The following is a 16,656-nucleotide window of genomic DNA, read 5'->3' on the forward strand; positions in this document are numbered from 1 at the left end:
CCACAAACCATTGGCGCTAGCCCCACGAACCATTGGCGCTAGCCCCACGAACCATTGGCGCGTGGATAGGTTAGTAGGCCACGCAAAGGTTTCAATAGTGAAAAAGAAAGCCCCACGAACCATTGGCGCTAGCCCCACGAACCATTGGCGCTAGCCCCACAAACCATTGGTGCATGGATAGGTTAGTTGAGTTAGGTTGGGATACATAGTTAAAATTTGGTGTCAGAACACGAAAAATAAAGTTAAAAAGAAATAGATCTGATTAAGTTTGTCGACGGGCATTTCTTGGGTTCCGAAGGTTGAAACACTGTATAACAATTGAAAATCGAGAAAAAACAAGGCCGATGCGTCATTCCTACGCGTTATTATTTACGAAGGTGTGCGCGCCATGTTGTGTGTGAGGCAAACGGAAAGGTAGGAGGAAGAAGTAGTCGTAAGGTGAAAAATTGCTCTTAGTTTCATCAAACCAACGTCAATACACGTTCAGGAATGTTCCGCGAAGCAGATACGTAAGTTTGAATGTCAAAAATTTGGCAAAAGAGAAGCCGGACGCGGAATTATGTAGGAAGGTGTACTCGCGATATTGTGTCTCAGGCAAGGGAAAACACCTACCAGAAAGACGTTCTGGTAATGTGGAAAATTGCAATTAATTTCATCAAAACAACGTTAATACACCTTCAGGAATGTTCCGCGAAGCAAATACGTAAGTATCAATGTCAAAAATTGACGAAACCAAAAAAATAGAGGTGTCCGAAGGATAGTAAATTTTTACCTAAGGTATTTTTCGTCATTCATGCATCTCCCTGGCACGATAGCTCGTGCCACCATTGACGTCGACTACGTGAATCAAATGTTCTGTGCGTTCGGTTATATAACCCCTGTCAGTGTAGCAACCACGCGGTAGTTTGACAAGATTTTATTTTTTTTTTTCGAAATTTTCCTAACCTAACCTTACGTGAATGGTTTGTGGAACAATTTTCGAATAAAAACGTTTTGTGAATAGCTTGTGCGGCATTTATAGGTTCATAGCATGCAATACATTTGGTATAATTTAACAATACAGGGAATTTCTCCAATTTGTTTGAAATATCGGATACTTACTAATTTGGGTCTCCTAATCACGAATCTGCACTTAAAATTTGGCGCTCACGTATAGAAATTCCTGAATTATGTGGAATTAACACCGGTATGATTGTCAATACACTCCTGTGGCAGCAATGTTTGATGTTGACAAGTGTGGTTCGGTATTCGTTACATACTTGTTGCTGTGTCTACAGCGTTGCCGCATTGTTACTTTCTCATTTGGGGATGATTGATCGTAGCAGATCAAACTTTGGAATTTTTTAAACTTGCTGGAATTTTGTATAATCCAATAAGCTCGGAGGAGAATTGCGATAGTGACGATGACTGTGTGGAGGGAGAAGATGTTGTGGATTGCAGCTTCCAATAGAGGTAAGTTTGGGAACGGTGCGGTTCCTAGAGTGTTGTACGAATAGTTATACCAATTTCCTGGAGGCGAAATTTCTTTTTCCACATAGGACAGGACTAGCACCGGAAGTGATGATGAAATCCTGATTAAGGGGCCTCGCGCAATCGTCATGTAAACAAATGAAGATCAGATACCGAAGCGTGTTGTTTGTTGTTGTCCTATTCTGTATATCAATTGAATATATGTTAATTATAAAGAAGAGTGTGAATAATTTGTCGATTGATATCATTTTCAGGTGAAATCCTTTTACAAACTCACGAAAGTTAGTAGACAGTTGAATCAATAATGATAATAATGCAATAACTGGAGTATAAAATTATATTGAAAACTGCAAGATACAAACTCCCGAAAGTGAGTAGACAAGACAGTTGAATCAATAATGCAGTAACTAGAGTATAAAATTATGATACTGAAAACTGCAAGAGGAGCTGTGATGAAATAAATGTCTGTAAGAGAAACCTTAGCATTCGCGTAATGATCGTTTAGTGCAAGATTCCAGCAATATGCAACATGTTGATATGGGTATGTACTGCGAGGCAGTGATTTATCAGAACAAACCCCACATTTTTTCACAAATGCCCAATTTACAGTCACTTTGGCTGTAAATTTACTCCTACACCCCTCTAAATGCAAAGTTAGACCTAGCCAGATTAATATTTCCGAATAAACCTCTTCTGTGAGGGGTTGTAATTAATGCACTGTGTTTTTTTACGTTAAATAGTTAATGATATTTTAGTGCAAGCTTCTTGAAACATGTTGATATGAGTGTGTTATGTGAGATAATGATATATCCGTACAACCCCCACATTTTTTCATAAATGCCCAATTTATAGTGATTTTGGGGCCCAAGTTCCTTTTGTTTTATTGCGATTTCATCATGCTACGTACGTAATTTTTACATGGTTCGATTCCGATTTACGTCTGTTAACACACTGTAGAGTTTGGTACCCATGACCCTGTGTACACCCCCTATAGAATGTGAAAGGTTTTGCATGGTATATGAATATTTTGTTGTTTGTGAACGTTTTCAGTTGATTTTAGCTCGCGAAAATGTGCTATAATGTACCAATAAGAGCCTGAAAGCTTCGTGCAATTGAATCTAGCACCCAAAACGACATTCTACAACAGCAAGTATAATTTTACATAGTTAAGTTAGGTTTGGTACCAATAGTTATTATCGACTTGTTCTTTTGCTATTTGAGTTGGCATACAAAGGGTTTCAATAATAAAAAATTGGCGGAAGCACTCCAAAATGGCAGGTTTTTGCTTTTGCTGGTCATACTTTATGATCGAATAGCTCAGTTATTTGTGTTTTCCACACGCTGCAACTAATATTATATTACGCAAAACATCAAAAACTGTTGATTAATATAAATTTCAATGTAATTCTGGAGGGGTATGGTGGGTAAACGGCCCCATGTGCTTGACACCAGTCATTCGTGTATCAAAATGTTTGAAGATTTTGTTCAATACCCTTCTACAGGTGCCATGATTGCCAAAATACTGCAACTTAAAGATGTTGAAAAAATTGCACATTTTGCACTCATACTTTCATAGTTAGGTGGGTCAGGTTTAGTTCTTTTACCATTTTCACATGGAATGACCCTGTTTAGAATTTGATGATAAATTACAGAACACAAAGTTAATATGCCATTATGTCCATGATGAAAAGGACCAAAATATATACTTTAGGAAATGAGTTCATGTTAATGCTAGTATAAATTCTGCGTTTGGTAACAGTTATATATAGTGAAAACAGAATTCTTCAAATTTACAGGAGAAATGATGGGAAAGTACTTGTGGAATTGAGTTCCTGTGGACTTTTGGAAGCTGCGAATAGTGTTCTTTCGATTCGTGCAACTTATTCGGCCGGTAAATAATGTCATTTTCGACATTAATGTATCTCTGTTGCACGATAGCTCGTGCCACCATTACCGTCGACGACGTGAATCAAATGTTCCGTGCATTCGAATATGTAACCCCCTGTCAGTGTAGCAACCACGCAGTCGTTTTACAAGATGACATATGAGCGAGTTTTTTTTTTTACCAATTTAATTTTCTATTTTTGCCTAACCTAACCTTCTGTGAATGGTTTGTGGATCAATGTTAGCCTAAAAACCATCATTTTTCGGTTAATAAGTGTTAGTGTAGCAACCACACGGTAGTTTTACAAGATGATGTGTGAGCGGTTTTTTCCCCCAATTTAATTTTCTGTTTGCCTAACCTAACTGAACCTAACCTAACCTTCCTTGAATGGTTTGTGGATCAATTTTCGCTTAAAAACCTTTTGTGAATAGTTTGTGCAGCATTTTTCGGTTCATAAGTTTGGAAACACTGCATATCAGCTGACGATAGACAACGTGAGTCAAGATTTGCCCGCCATATTGTGTGTCACGAAAGCGAATTAGCAACGACCAATAAATACTTGTAATGTGAAAAATTACTCTTTTTTCAGTGAAAAAAACATAATCCCAAGTTGAAAAATGTTCCGCTATGCATATAAGGTAAGTACAAATGTAAATAATTCGGAAATAAGCAAGTTAAATGTGTTTTCACTATATCTAACTGGTACCCTGCTTTTTATACAGTAACGCACAGGTTTCTGAAAATTTGATCTGGTGTACCAGATATAGGCCTATGTAATAGATGTAATAGAAGAAAACACTAATGAAGGCATGCTAGTAAATAAAATAAAATGGAAATCCAACAACTTCAAATTTTCTGCTTTTTTTAATTTTTCATAAAATTACCTCTTTACCTACAATTGGACATAGGTTTCCCTGTACCAAGATAAATTTCCCTTCACATAACAACACTGCCTCTGCCAAGCACCCTGAAGCCTCATGTTTTTAAATAACCACTCGTCCTACTTTCTTTTCGTCTCCCGTACCTACAATCTGGGAGGAAACCTGGTCATCAGAAGGGTGTGATGGAGACCAGTTTTCAAGTTTTTTAAATAATTTACTTAAATTCTGGTTTAGAAGCTTGTTTTCGTAGTTTGCAGAATATATAATGAGCAATAAACCATACTTTAAATGAAATACAATATGAAAAAAGTTGTAATGTATGTAAACGTGGTAATTGGAGAATGTGCCACTGTAATTTACATACACAGATATGGACATCCGAAAGGAGCCAAGGAAAATGACTGTCCACCTAAAAACTACATATTTCACACATAATTTCATTTCAGTCACCGTAATTCATGTTATTTATTATAAATTCATTGAAGAAACATGATAATTTCAGACTGAAATAGTGTTTTTTGAGGGGTAAAAATATTCCTGCCCACCCCCCTCGAAAAGATCCTGGAGATGTCCATGTACACAGAAGTAAGACAACTTATAGTAAACTTTATTTATATAAAAAGGCTAGGCAATACCAAATTCAAAAAGTTACATATATTTTCAACCAGATATGATGTATCATATACATAGCTTAAACAGTTTTTAAATATCAGTAAAGTGCTCCCCTGTGTTATGCACCATGCCATGATGGCGTATAGGGGGTGTGAGGTTAGGTCCCCACAATATCTTGATCACAGCCGAAGGTGGGGGTGATGTGATCAGCACCACGCCCCTGGCTGCCTTTACCCCCCCCCCCCCCGAGTTTTCTCTAGGTACCCACTTTATAAGATGCTGGGTGGGCATCGGAGCTGCTTGAACAGGTGGAAAAATTCCTGGTTCTCCCCCGCCGGTGATCGAACCCGGGTCTCTCACATGGTAGTCAGATGCCTTAATGACTGAGCTACCACAACTACTTTTAAATATCAGTAAAAAAATTATATGGGTCATTCCTTGTCAGACCAATTTCAGAAAGTCTTGGATTTGGATGATGGTCCAGTTATGTATGGAAAGGTTCTATACAAATATTAGGTTTCTCTGAGAAATAGTTCTAAAGCTATAGCCTGTGGAAGAAGGTGGTGCACAACAAAAATTGTGACCCGTATTTGACCAATAAGTATTGTAGCTAACTGCAAGGTTCAATAACTTTGGAACTATTGATCGATCACAGCTTGTTTAGCAAATACAAAATCAAAATATGTGTTAAAAGGTCTTGTATGCCATAACAGGCATATTTTGTGTGCATAAAGTTACAACTGTAATCCACCCAGGATCATGGTATTAATAGTAACACTGATGTCGGCTGAATACACACACATTAAATTATTTCAATATCTATCACATGTGGCTGAATCTACTAGAAATGGAAGAATCACTGGAAAATGTAGCACAAAAAGGTGATATCCAAGCCAAGTTAGACACACTATCTAATCAGACTTCTCCTTAATGAGTGACATAATACTAACTTGTTATTGCAAGGCATTAGTGTACAGTAAAGGTTTATAAACATGTATTGGGATAGGTGATGTAAACAAAGTTTTAAAAATGTTGATTCGAAATCTCCTTCATTGCCATGTGCCATGATCTCATAGGAAAATCATTTGTAAATGATGAAGCGTCGAAGGTGAACAAGAAAATGGATGCTCTGAACAACAGTGGTTCTCTACATTTGTAAGCCCACAGCCCAGTAAATTCGTATTTTCAAAGTTGATGCTCCGATCCCAACAATTTTTCTCGCAAATATCATCCTATTTTTTTTCAACTTTATACATTAATTAATATGTACCCTTGAAATTTAACATTAATACATGAATTATGGAATATTCAAAGAGAGTATCAGGCCGTGTCCAAAAGATGCAAGACCGTACTTGAAGCAAGTATACTTCGAGAATGATCTTGCAGTGTGGTCTTGAAGGCGTTGACTGGAAGTGTAAATCTTTCAAACTGCACTTCGACTTCAGTGCCAAATACGATCAGTAGATATAACCGAGAACACGTTGCTTTTCCACATTTTAAACACTTGTGTTTCACCACAGAAATCACATAGCAAATGTTCTTATACATACATTGCCACACATTTGAAGAACTGCAACAAACAACTTGCTGGCTTTCTACCTCTGCAATTTCAAACAAATGAACAACAACTCCACTTGTCATGTGACCAAGCATGTAACTTGGCGTGCTCTTTAAAATCTCTGTGTACGCCACTTGCAGCTCCACCTTGAATAACACACAATAGGTTATAAATTATGGTATTTTCCCTCAGGTTTTTTTATCACCCTGTCTCTGAACCGCCCATCCCAATTCTTCCATCAGGCATTAGCACACACTCCGAGCTACCCACATATAAAATTGGTGGGAAATTGAAAGGGGGGGGGGGTATTGCACGAAATTTGCTATTGAAGTAAGTAATTTATTCTTCTAAAAATTACATGGAACTATACATAAAAATACATGGTTATTAATACATTCATCTGAAACCTTATTTGAATGAAAGCTTACACCATTTTTAACAAAAGAAAAGAAACTTGAAGTTTCTACGGCAAACCTGAGGAAAGATACTATCATTTATAACCTAATGCGTGTCATTCAAAGTGGATCTGCAAGTGGCGTACACGGAGATTTTAGAAAGTGCGTTAACTTCTGAACCCCTAGACCAATCTAAAAAATATTGTCGTTTTTGTAATCAGCATTAAAAATTGTATAAGTATACTGAATTTAATCAAAATCGGGGACGGTGGGTGACATGACCTGGATGAATTGACATCCAATGACCCCGAAGCAAGTGTCGCTTGTTACTTGGCCTGTACTAATTTCTCAGGGAACTTTCAGACCGAAGCAACAAGTGACATGTATCAGTCACTTGGAAGCAGACTCTCAGTAAACCATTCAACCTTTTAAAACAAAGTGTGACAACGACCTAAACATGTCACTTGCATGTTGCTCGGACTACACTGTTTTCTCAATGGTATGCACGGTGAATGTTTTGCTTTATACTGAATGCGACTGTGTCGCTCGTCATCTGTGACTTCAGTCTGAAAGCTCCTTCAATGGCGCACATCATTTCACCTCGGTCTTGCTTGTGCATGCATGGTGGATGCTTGCTTACAGACTGAAGGGGCCCATGTCAGTTGTCATGGCCCCCCACTGTCATGTGTTGCTTTGGTCTGAATATTCTCTAAACTTAACAAGATTGTTAGCTACTTCATCAGACATTAAGATTTAATTTAGCCTTTAATCACAGAGAACAAATTGCTAGTACTATTGTTGTAAAAAGGCCAGCTTTTTGATAGAAGTTTCCTTTTATAATCACAAATGGGCCTCTGGAGTGGAATAAATTATTAATGTTGCCTTGTAACAAGAAGATTGAACCTCAGTGGTCAGAGTGCTTCGGATCTCATTTCAATCTGTAGGTCCAGTCCAGAGTTCTAAAATAGGATTTTTTTGCTTGACATTTGCGACCAGTCTTATTTGCTTCTGCTTCAGTTTTAGTGCCAGTGTTTTTCAACCTCTGGGCTGCAAAAGGTCCGTCGTCCAGGGGTTGACGACTAATTTTTTAAATCTAATTTTATATTTGACAGCAAGTCTATACACAATTGAACCATGATTATGCCAGAGTTGATATATAAATATTAATTAAGGGTGCATATTAATTTCCATATAAACTTTAAAGATCAGAAATGTATTTATCAGTGAAATTGTTGGCATCAGGGCATCGACTTGTAAGAAATAAATTTACTGGGCTGAGGTCTCACAAATGTTGAGAATTTTGCAACAAGCAGCGAAAATACACCACTAGTTTCTCTGTGACCAGGGTTAGCAGCCATTTATCCAAATTATGCATGATGTACTGGAAAGCCAGAATACAAATATACATATTTTACTGAACACAAAATTTAATATAAAGAGATTTGATACTAGACTTTGTAAAGGTAGAGCAGTATTTTCTTTTTTCAAATTCAAACATCGTAAATAGTATCTTACTGATCATACTATTAGGTTAAATTAAAAAAACAACATACAAAACTACTCTAATTACATGAATATGTTTATACTACATAGATTTATTTAATAAGCCAACCAAAATATGAAGATAACACTCGGTAGGAACCGTTTCAACAATGTTTATGTCTAGCTATGAATTTCATATTGTAAATTGCATTTTATATTATGAAATGAGTGTCCGCTTTACAGTAGGGAGCTAAACGAAAACAATGAAACAGGAAAAATACTGCCAACTCCTGTATTTTCATTGATTTGACACATTTTGTGAAAAAATCCGCAGAAAGCCATTTTTTCCCGACCATTTCCAATTCTAATTCTGCATGGATTTTTCTCTGTGCACGTGAAAATAGCAACTTTTGTGAATCAAAATTCCACTGACTTTATACAGGTCTATAAATTCACTGAGGCACGTTTTTCACAGTTCAGCTTCATTTTATCAAAGAAGGAAAAGAAAGCTGCGTGGAAAATAGAACAGAATTCTCTCAATCCGTTTACTTTGTTAGTATCCTTTGCAGAACAATCTATCTGACAGATGGAAGATTATTGCAAGCTAAAATATCTTGAAGTTGATGTTAAATTGAGTTTGAAATTTTTATGCAATTAACAATCTTTCATAGATTAGTATATGCCGTAACATTTGTGATTTATGTTTGTAGATGCATTTCGAGTCTTAGTATGTTAAATGGCAAATGTAAACTCTGCACCATAAATTAAATATTTTTTGAAGTATGTACACCATTTAATTGAATTAGAATTTTTGGATCCATTGGAATGACTCAGACCCTTTATATTGTTACTATATCTGTGTGTGGGTGGTGAGAGACGGTACTAATATGTAGGATTGAAATAGAGAGAACATCTATCTGCATGTACCCTTGAATTTTTGGAAAATTCGCCTTTAAAAGTGGGAATTATACTTGAATATTACCATGGTCCTAAAGTTGCCATCCTGCAAGATCACTTAAACAAAAAAATAAATGTTTAAACAAAAAAAACAAATGTATTTTTGTTTAGTATCACTTTTCTGTCACTTTTGTCTATTCATGATGATGAGAATGAGTGATGATATGGTGAAGAGACAGTCATAAAGAACACCCATGTCCAGACTGGGATTCGAAACCTGGGACACCTGCCATCTTAGCACACTGTGGTCACCCGCTGCCACAGAGTCAACTAAACAAATAATGAATACTGTTTAGGAACAACACAGCAATTGAATTATCCAAAGGCACCCAGAAAATTCAATAGTGGTTCTTTGCAAACAATTTTTGTCAGACAACAAAGAACAAGGAAAAACATGTTATGGTGAATGATGCAATGGCTAAATGTAATGAAGACAACAGTATTGAGCCATGGGAGATAACACAGGTCAATACAAAAGAAGTAAAATAGAGGTTTGTGATAAGGGATGGAGTTCAATCCAAACTTAACAATTGTAATGTGGTACAAAGGTGTCCGCAGGATTTTTTCTCAGGGAGACTCAAAGTAAGATTTCATATCTTGACCCTCAGTTACAGAAGTTGTTACCTTTGTTATTAATTTTTTACAAATTATAAAATTGAAATTGAGTGAAAATACCTTGGCGCTGTTGACAAATTCTGACTTGAGTCCACTATTTAAATAGAATTCGGATTCGCCTTGTTTCCTTTACATAAATATCTATCACTTTGATGATGAACAATTCTTTATCATTTTGAAATTTTTCATGATGCATTGATATCAAGCAGAGTGCACTTAATCTGCTCTCCATCGTGGCACCAATGATCAATGTTTTTATGCATCAAAGGTTACTGTATAAAAGAAAAGTAATTCAAAATGACAGCATGAGAATTGCCAACTTGGGGAAATGATTTTCGACTTTTCGAGATCCCGAGAAATCAAGAAATTCCAAAGGATTGTGTTGGGAAATGGTTATTTCTTGGTATTTTTTCTGCTAAAAGTGTCTAAATTTTTTTAAATTAATGGCTTTTTATTTCAGAAGTGCAAAAACAATCACTTAAGAGGGAGGGGTTAGTGTGTAGAATTCAAGATTTTCACGGTGAGATCTCTTCGTCAAGATGGGGGAGGATTTTCTCATTATCGTTAATCAAATAGACATGTGTGCCAATTGTTGTGAAAATAGTCGCATACTCACAGCCAATGACTCCAGCTCCTACAGTTCACAAATATTGTAAGTTTCCCAAAACATGATTGGGGAGGGAAATCCTATCATACGGAACTGATAAAATTTGCCATTTCTGGACCAGTTTCGGGAAGGGTAAACTTGCAAAATTTGTGAACATGGTGAAAATCTTGAATTTTACACATGTTCTCATCACAAATTTTTATCCTTGGACACCCCTAGTTATGGCAGTCAAATGTTCTTCCCTTACTTTGTTCGACATGGCAGTAATTGCTATAACTTACAGTTTGCAAGTCACAAAAAAATATTACTCCCTCTGTCCCATAATTATTGTCCAGTACAACTTTGTTTGTTGTCTCATAATAATTGCCCGATATTCAAACTGCGACATTGATGTAGGCAGAAGAACATGAAACAAGGGAATGAGTCATACAACTTTACTACTCAAGGATCAGTACAAATTGTGCTTTCCATCTGCCTCTTCGGCTGTCATTCCTGTACTACCATTTTGGTATACCGGACTATAATTATGGGACAGAGGGAGTAGTATTTATCATAAAATGTCACCACTTGAATTACATGGTATTTTCTCATATCTTAGCTTTTAACAAGTCAGAATATTTTAATAGTTTAGTAAAATAACATTGCAATTATGCTATTTTAGTTATGGTAAGGGCTGGACCCCGTATAACGTGACAGGTGCAAAATAGCCTAGGTGCTGACGCACCCAAAATTTTAAGTTCAAATTCAAATAAACGTATCTCCAGAGTTTTTTACTCCTTAAACCACTCTATTCTTGTGAAAAAATTGTTGCGATTGCTGTACAGAAATCTGAACAATTTGATTGAGTTGGTGTTTGAAGTCCACTTTATGCATATTAAGGCTAATTGGGACTGGACCTGCAGTTTAAAGTGGGATCCGAACTACTATGTGCCTCCACCGGGTATCGAACCTGGGACCCCTTGATTACAAGGTGACAATGCCATCGGGGAGGTCAGAAATCTGAACAAGAATTCATAAAAACAGTAGGACGGAGCCATGTTAGTATCGATAAGTATCTTTTGAATTTTCTCCACTGTTGCCAATGATCTTGAGTGACTAGACGAGCAGCCAAGAGAAACAACTCTTTAGTCAAGATATGTCATTTTCAAAGGTTCATTCACCTTTGTGACTTGGGGGTCCAACACAGGAAGTTCCACATAGATTTTCGAGAAACGCTGTACCCTTCTGGAAAGCAGATGACAAGTACCAAGGCAGAACTGATGTGCTGCACCCAAATGTGACATCGAAGGCATGTAACTGCCTAGTGGTCAATGCTATGTGGAAAAATGAAACAAATCATCCATTGCCAATTCTTGCTTGCAAACTCTTGGGTAAGAACGTGGACATTTTCAAAACCACCATTATCATCATGTGGGCCGATTCCAGAGTTCTTGATAAAGGAATGAATGTCACTGTGTGGAGGGAGGGTTGTGGATTCCTACCCTTCTGTGTAAGTCTTTTGTGGGACTGCTGACTGATACCTACACTGCAGCGGCTTGTTCTTGTTGCACATGACAGAAAAGAATGGGCAGCAGGGGCATAAACAGAGCTGGTCAAATTAGCATTATTATTTTTCCGTATTTGTATATATTTCTATGCCATTTTCCTCTCTCTCCAGGTTAACCCAAACAACAAGAATCTTGATTACATCAAATTGAATAATAATCCACCAATTTTTCGGTGTAACTGCAACACTTTAAAAAGGCTTGCAAACTTTCAAAAACTTCTTCTTCTTTTGCATCCTGTGGGTCTAGAAAGAAGTTCACATAAAATGTCACAAGACATTTTAAAATGCTATAATGCTACATGAGAACAATTTAGGAGTTATTTAATGTGATGTGATGAGTTGTCATAACTCAGTAACTAGACTTTCTTATTTTAAACTGCTGAAATTATATAATCACACAGCCCTCCATTTTGGGGGAAAAATTTGGATGATTTCAAATCAGCAGTGATCAGAACGCTACATTTTAAAAGTAGCTTCGCTACAGCTACAGCTACTCTTCCAAAATGTAGCTTCGCTACAGCTACGGCTACATTTACCAAAATGTAGCTCGCTACGCTACTCCTGTTCGCTACTCGCTACTTCGCTACTTTTTGCGCTACTTCTGCATAAAAAAATGAAAACAACCATATGGGTATTAAAAAAATCCCCTACTACTGGTAAATAGATTCTGTTATTTATTATCATGATTCCAGTCATTCGATAATTTTGATAGCAGTGTTACTTCAGTTACTTATTTTTACTATAGTTTTTGAGAATACCATATCTATGCAAGTGGCATATCAATTCAAATTTGATATATGAATATTGCAATTAGGGTGTTACCCAAATTAATTATTACAACTATACAGAAATAAAATTTGGTAGGATTACGTATTTATGTTCACATCAACATATTTTTCTTGAGAATAAATATATTATTTTTTAGGGACTGATATGAAGTCAGCATTTTGAATGAAAAGTACCTGGAGCCCTTTGACTACAAAAGGGCCCCAGGTTCGATACCCAGCGGAGGCACATAGTGGTTAGGATCCAGTCTCGATCAGCTTATCTATGCATAAAATGGACTGAAAACAAAAACTAGGAAAGATGCCAAGTTGGGAGGATGAGATCCTCCTGCTCCTCCATTCCCCACACTGCTCATCATTCATCATTCTTCCTCGTTCTCACAATTAGCCGAAAGTGGCAGAAAGCGACTATAGATAAGATAATAATTAAATAAACCATTCATCCTCATTGTCATGATTGAGAGAAGTGGAAGAATAGATGAAGAGGTAAACAAAAGAGGACAAATGGGTGGAGGACTATATCAAAGCGTTCGAAGATTAACATGGAACAGGGATGTACCTATGAAATGAAAGAAGGTAATATATAACACATACTATGTGCCAATAATTATGTATGGAGCAGAGACTTGGACAATGACATAGAGAGACAAAGAAAAGATGCAGGCAGTGGAGATTAAATTGTAAGGAGTCTTTTGAGGAAGACTAGAAGGGATAGAATAAGAAATGAGGAGATCCGACAGACAGTGGGTGTAGTGAAACTTCAGGACAGAATAGATAGGCACAGATGAGATGGTTCGGACACATGAAGAGGATGGATGCAGAAAGACTACTAGTAAGAGCTTACAATGCACAAGGAGTAAGAATAAGGCCAAGGGGGAAACCAAGATGTCGGTGGAAAGAGCAGATGGTGGAGAGTGTTAGGAGAAGAGGATAAGATTGGAACACCTTGGAATGAGAGGAGTCATGAAAGACCAGGAAAAAATGGAGAGGCTTGACTTCTATGCCGACCCAGCCAGAGGCAGGAAACAGCGAAGGAAGATGATGATGTCATGATTAGCAAAAGTTACAGAAAAGTGACGCAAAAGTAGGAGAAATACATAAATTTGAAAACTATGTATATTAACTAAAGAAAATTGTCGTTTCTGCAGGAAAGTCACTAACTCGTACATACTTTTTGCAATATGATAAAATTATTAAGGAAACTGTCGTGTAAACCTGAGTGTTCTAAACGTATTGTAATTTTAAAATGTGTGAACAAACACTATCGCGAAAATAATTGTAATTCCAGAAACTCTAGCATTTTTGTAACAATAATTTCTTGCTGGTGAGATCCTATATACTGACGATGATCAATGCTGTTAACGTACTGAGCCATTTGTATTGCTGGCACTATTCCCTTGTCAGTGCAGTCAATCCATCGCTCATTTTTGCACTGCAAGTTGTGTCTTACACAGCAATTAATGACATTTTGGTGTCTCTTACACCATGAATATCCACAGGATTTGTTCCGGGGTTGACGCAAACGAGGCACTTTTTACCAGTGGTGCAGCAAACGAGGCATGTTTCTTCCCAAAATAGCGATGCAGCTAAAGAAACGTAGCTGTTAGCAGGAATATATTCATATATGTCAGTTAGTTATCTGGATATCTGAATTATTCAGATACTAATTAAATAAATTACGCAGATATCTATAATCTACAATCAAGATAATCTGTATCTCCATGTAATAGACTGTCCTTATGAACCTCCTGCAAAATTAAGGGTTATTGTTGAATTTTTCTGACGCTGTTGCCACATTCAAAATTCACCTCAAAATGCTGAGAAAAAAATGTAGCTGTAGCGAAAATTTCGCTACAACTACAGGAATTTTGTAGCTTCGCTACTGCTACAACTACAATTTTCAAAATGTAGCGTCGCTGCAGCTACAAATTTTGTAGCTAGCTACAGTAGCGACGCTACAAGTAGCTCGCTACTTCTTACCACTGCAAATCAGTATGCGATTCTGAAAGTATAATAGTATTTTGAGTGCAGATCACAGAAATGGCATCCATTTTTTCCACATCATGACTGGATTTTTCAAAATTTCACAATTAAAATTCTCACATTCACCATTTCATTACACTTATTACAGAATGCAATAAACTAAATTTAAACATGGGAAATTTCGGTTGTTTACAAACCAAAAGGAGATTCTGGAAGTATTTTGAATGCTGATGGAGGATATGACAAATTTCTTCCCATCATGTCAGATTTTTCTCCATGTCATTAGGTTCAATTAAGCGCCACCGTATTATAACATTCTGTTTTCAACACCTTCCCAAACACTCAATGTGTAATGAGAAGAAAGTAAAACATGCCAATAATGTTTTCTCTTTGGAACAGTTCTTCATGTTATGAATTTGGTATAATATCACATCTTTTTTATTTGGAGTTCTTCATCTTGTTTCATTTGTACACGTGTATACATATCTCTCTCTCTCTCTCGCACACACACACACACAGACAGAGAGAGAGAGAGATATGAAGGAATTGGGAGCATAAAAATTGAAATCTCCATTTGTTAAAGCATAGCTCTGAAGCTCATTGGTTGAATGCTCATTCACCCCAATTTCTACCGGATGCAGAGCCTAGTAATAAGAAATTTCCACTCGGCTCTGCACAGTCAGCAAGACAACGACCCTTACCAGCAGTGATTGCACCTCCACTATAACTTTCCACCAGCATCAAGGGATACCCCTGGTGAATATCTTGAGGTGCAAAGTCCACCACATCTCAAAGGAATTCTGAAGTATAAAAATAAACCTGGAGATGGTAAATAGACATCATCGATGCTGATTGACAAGATCACATCATCACGAGGTCGCAACAAGCGTGCGGTACGATTGCAGCAGTCTGGACTACAGAGAGCCAGAAGCCAAGAAGCCAGCCCAAGTCCGGAGAAGTAGTAGCGGTCCAGCGATAAGTCACCAAAACTCCTGCCGCCTCCTATCGTTGTCAACATCTAGGCCAGCAGTCTCCAGCATCTCCAGTGCACCCATCTCTGCCCAACTGTCGCCGATGCCAATAGCCGAGGGCCAAATCATCACGCAAGTGGTGAGTATCATTAAACCGACTAAGGCTCCCAACGTCCTTAGTCCACACCATTCAGGGTAGAGGTGGTGAAGCGTGACCCAAATTGAAATCTTATGTTTATTTAATTGAGCTACGTCCCGGCGTGACTCGATCCCATAATTAACCAGATGCCACACTACAATATACATACATATGTGTGTGTGTGTGTGACACACTCACACTCTTCAGATTGACCCTGCAAAAAAATAGTCCAATCTCATTAAAGAACATTACAGGAGGCAAAATATTTGTTGCTATTTTAATGTTTCAAAGGCATTATACTAAAATTCTGTGCAAAGAAGCTGTTTAACAACACCTGGTACGAGTATTTTTTTGGTATACTCAATCTAAAATTTTGTGTCAAGACATTCTTCTGAGGACGACAACTACCATCTTTCTTTAGATGACTCATGCACTGTAAGTAGACTTCTGTCACAATATCTTCTCAACTTTCTAAACCCAATCCTTAGACTTATTTATGCACAACCATAATTCCTATTTTCCATATAAGGAAGGGGGAACACTAAAATTTTGTTGAAATTCAGTTGAAATAGCCATGCTTACGAAGGGTTTGTGGTTGCTGGGCATGAACAACATGAGTATGATGATAAAATACAGTTATGTGCCCAGTTTCTTCATTTACTGTGGCTTCAATTCTTGCTGGACAGTTTACACGTTCGATTGCTAGTTGACGAACATACCACTGTTTTATGCATCCATCCTGAAATGTTTTTTGTCCTGATCTGTTGAAA

The 16,656-nt window shown here is 37.2% G+C and overlaps 1 protein-coding gene across 1 annotated transcript in view; it reads right to left on the reverse strand.

Moving 5' to 3' along the window:
* LOC145981276 (uncharacterized) overlaps positions 1-1,216 on the reverse strand; it is a 47,600-nt gene extending 46,384 nt beyond the window's left edge. The window contains exon 1 of the mRNA XM_083114435.1: positions 1,102-1,216. The gene's annotated coding sequence lies outside the window, so the exon portion shown is untranslated. The remainder of the gene's footprint in view (positions 1-1,101) is intronic.
* Positions 1,217-16,656: the final 15,440 nt, after the last annotated feature.

The sequence above is a fragment of the Lepisma saccharinum genome, chromosome 29, assembly GCF_977018435.1.
Source record: "Lepisma saccharinum chromosome 29, izLepSacc3.1, whole genome shotgun sequence".
NCBI classification, from domain to species: domain Eukaryota; kingdom Metazoa; phylum Arthropoda; class Insecta; order Zygentoma; family Lepismatidae; genus Lepisma; species Lepisma saccharinum.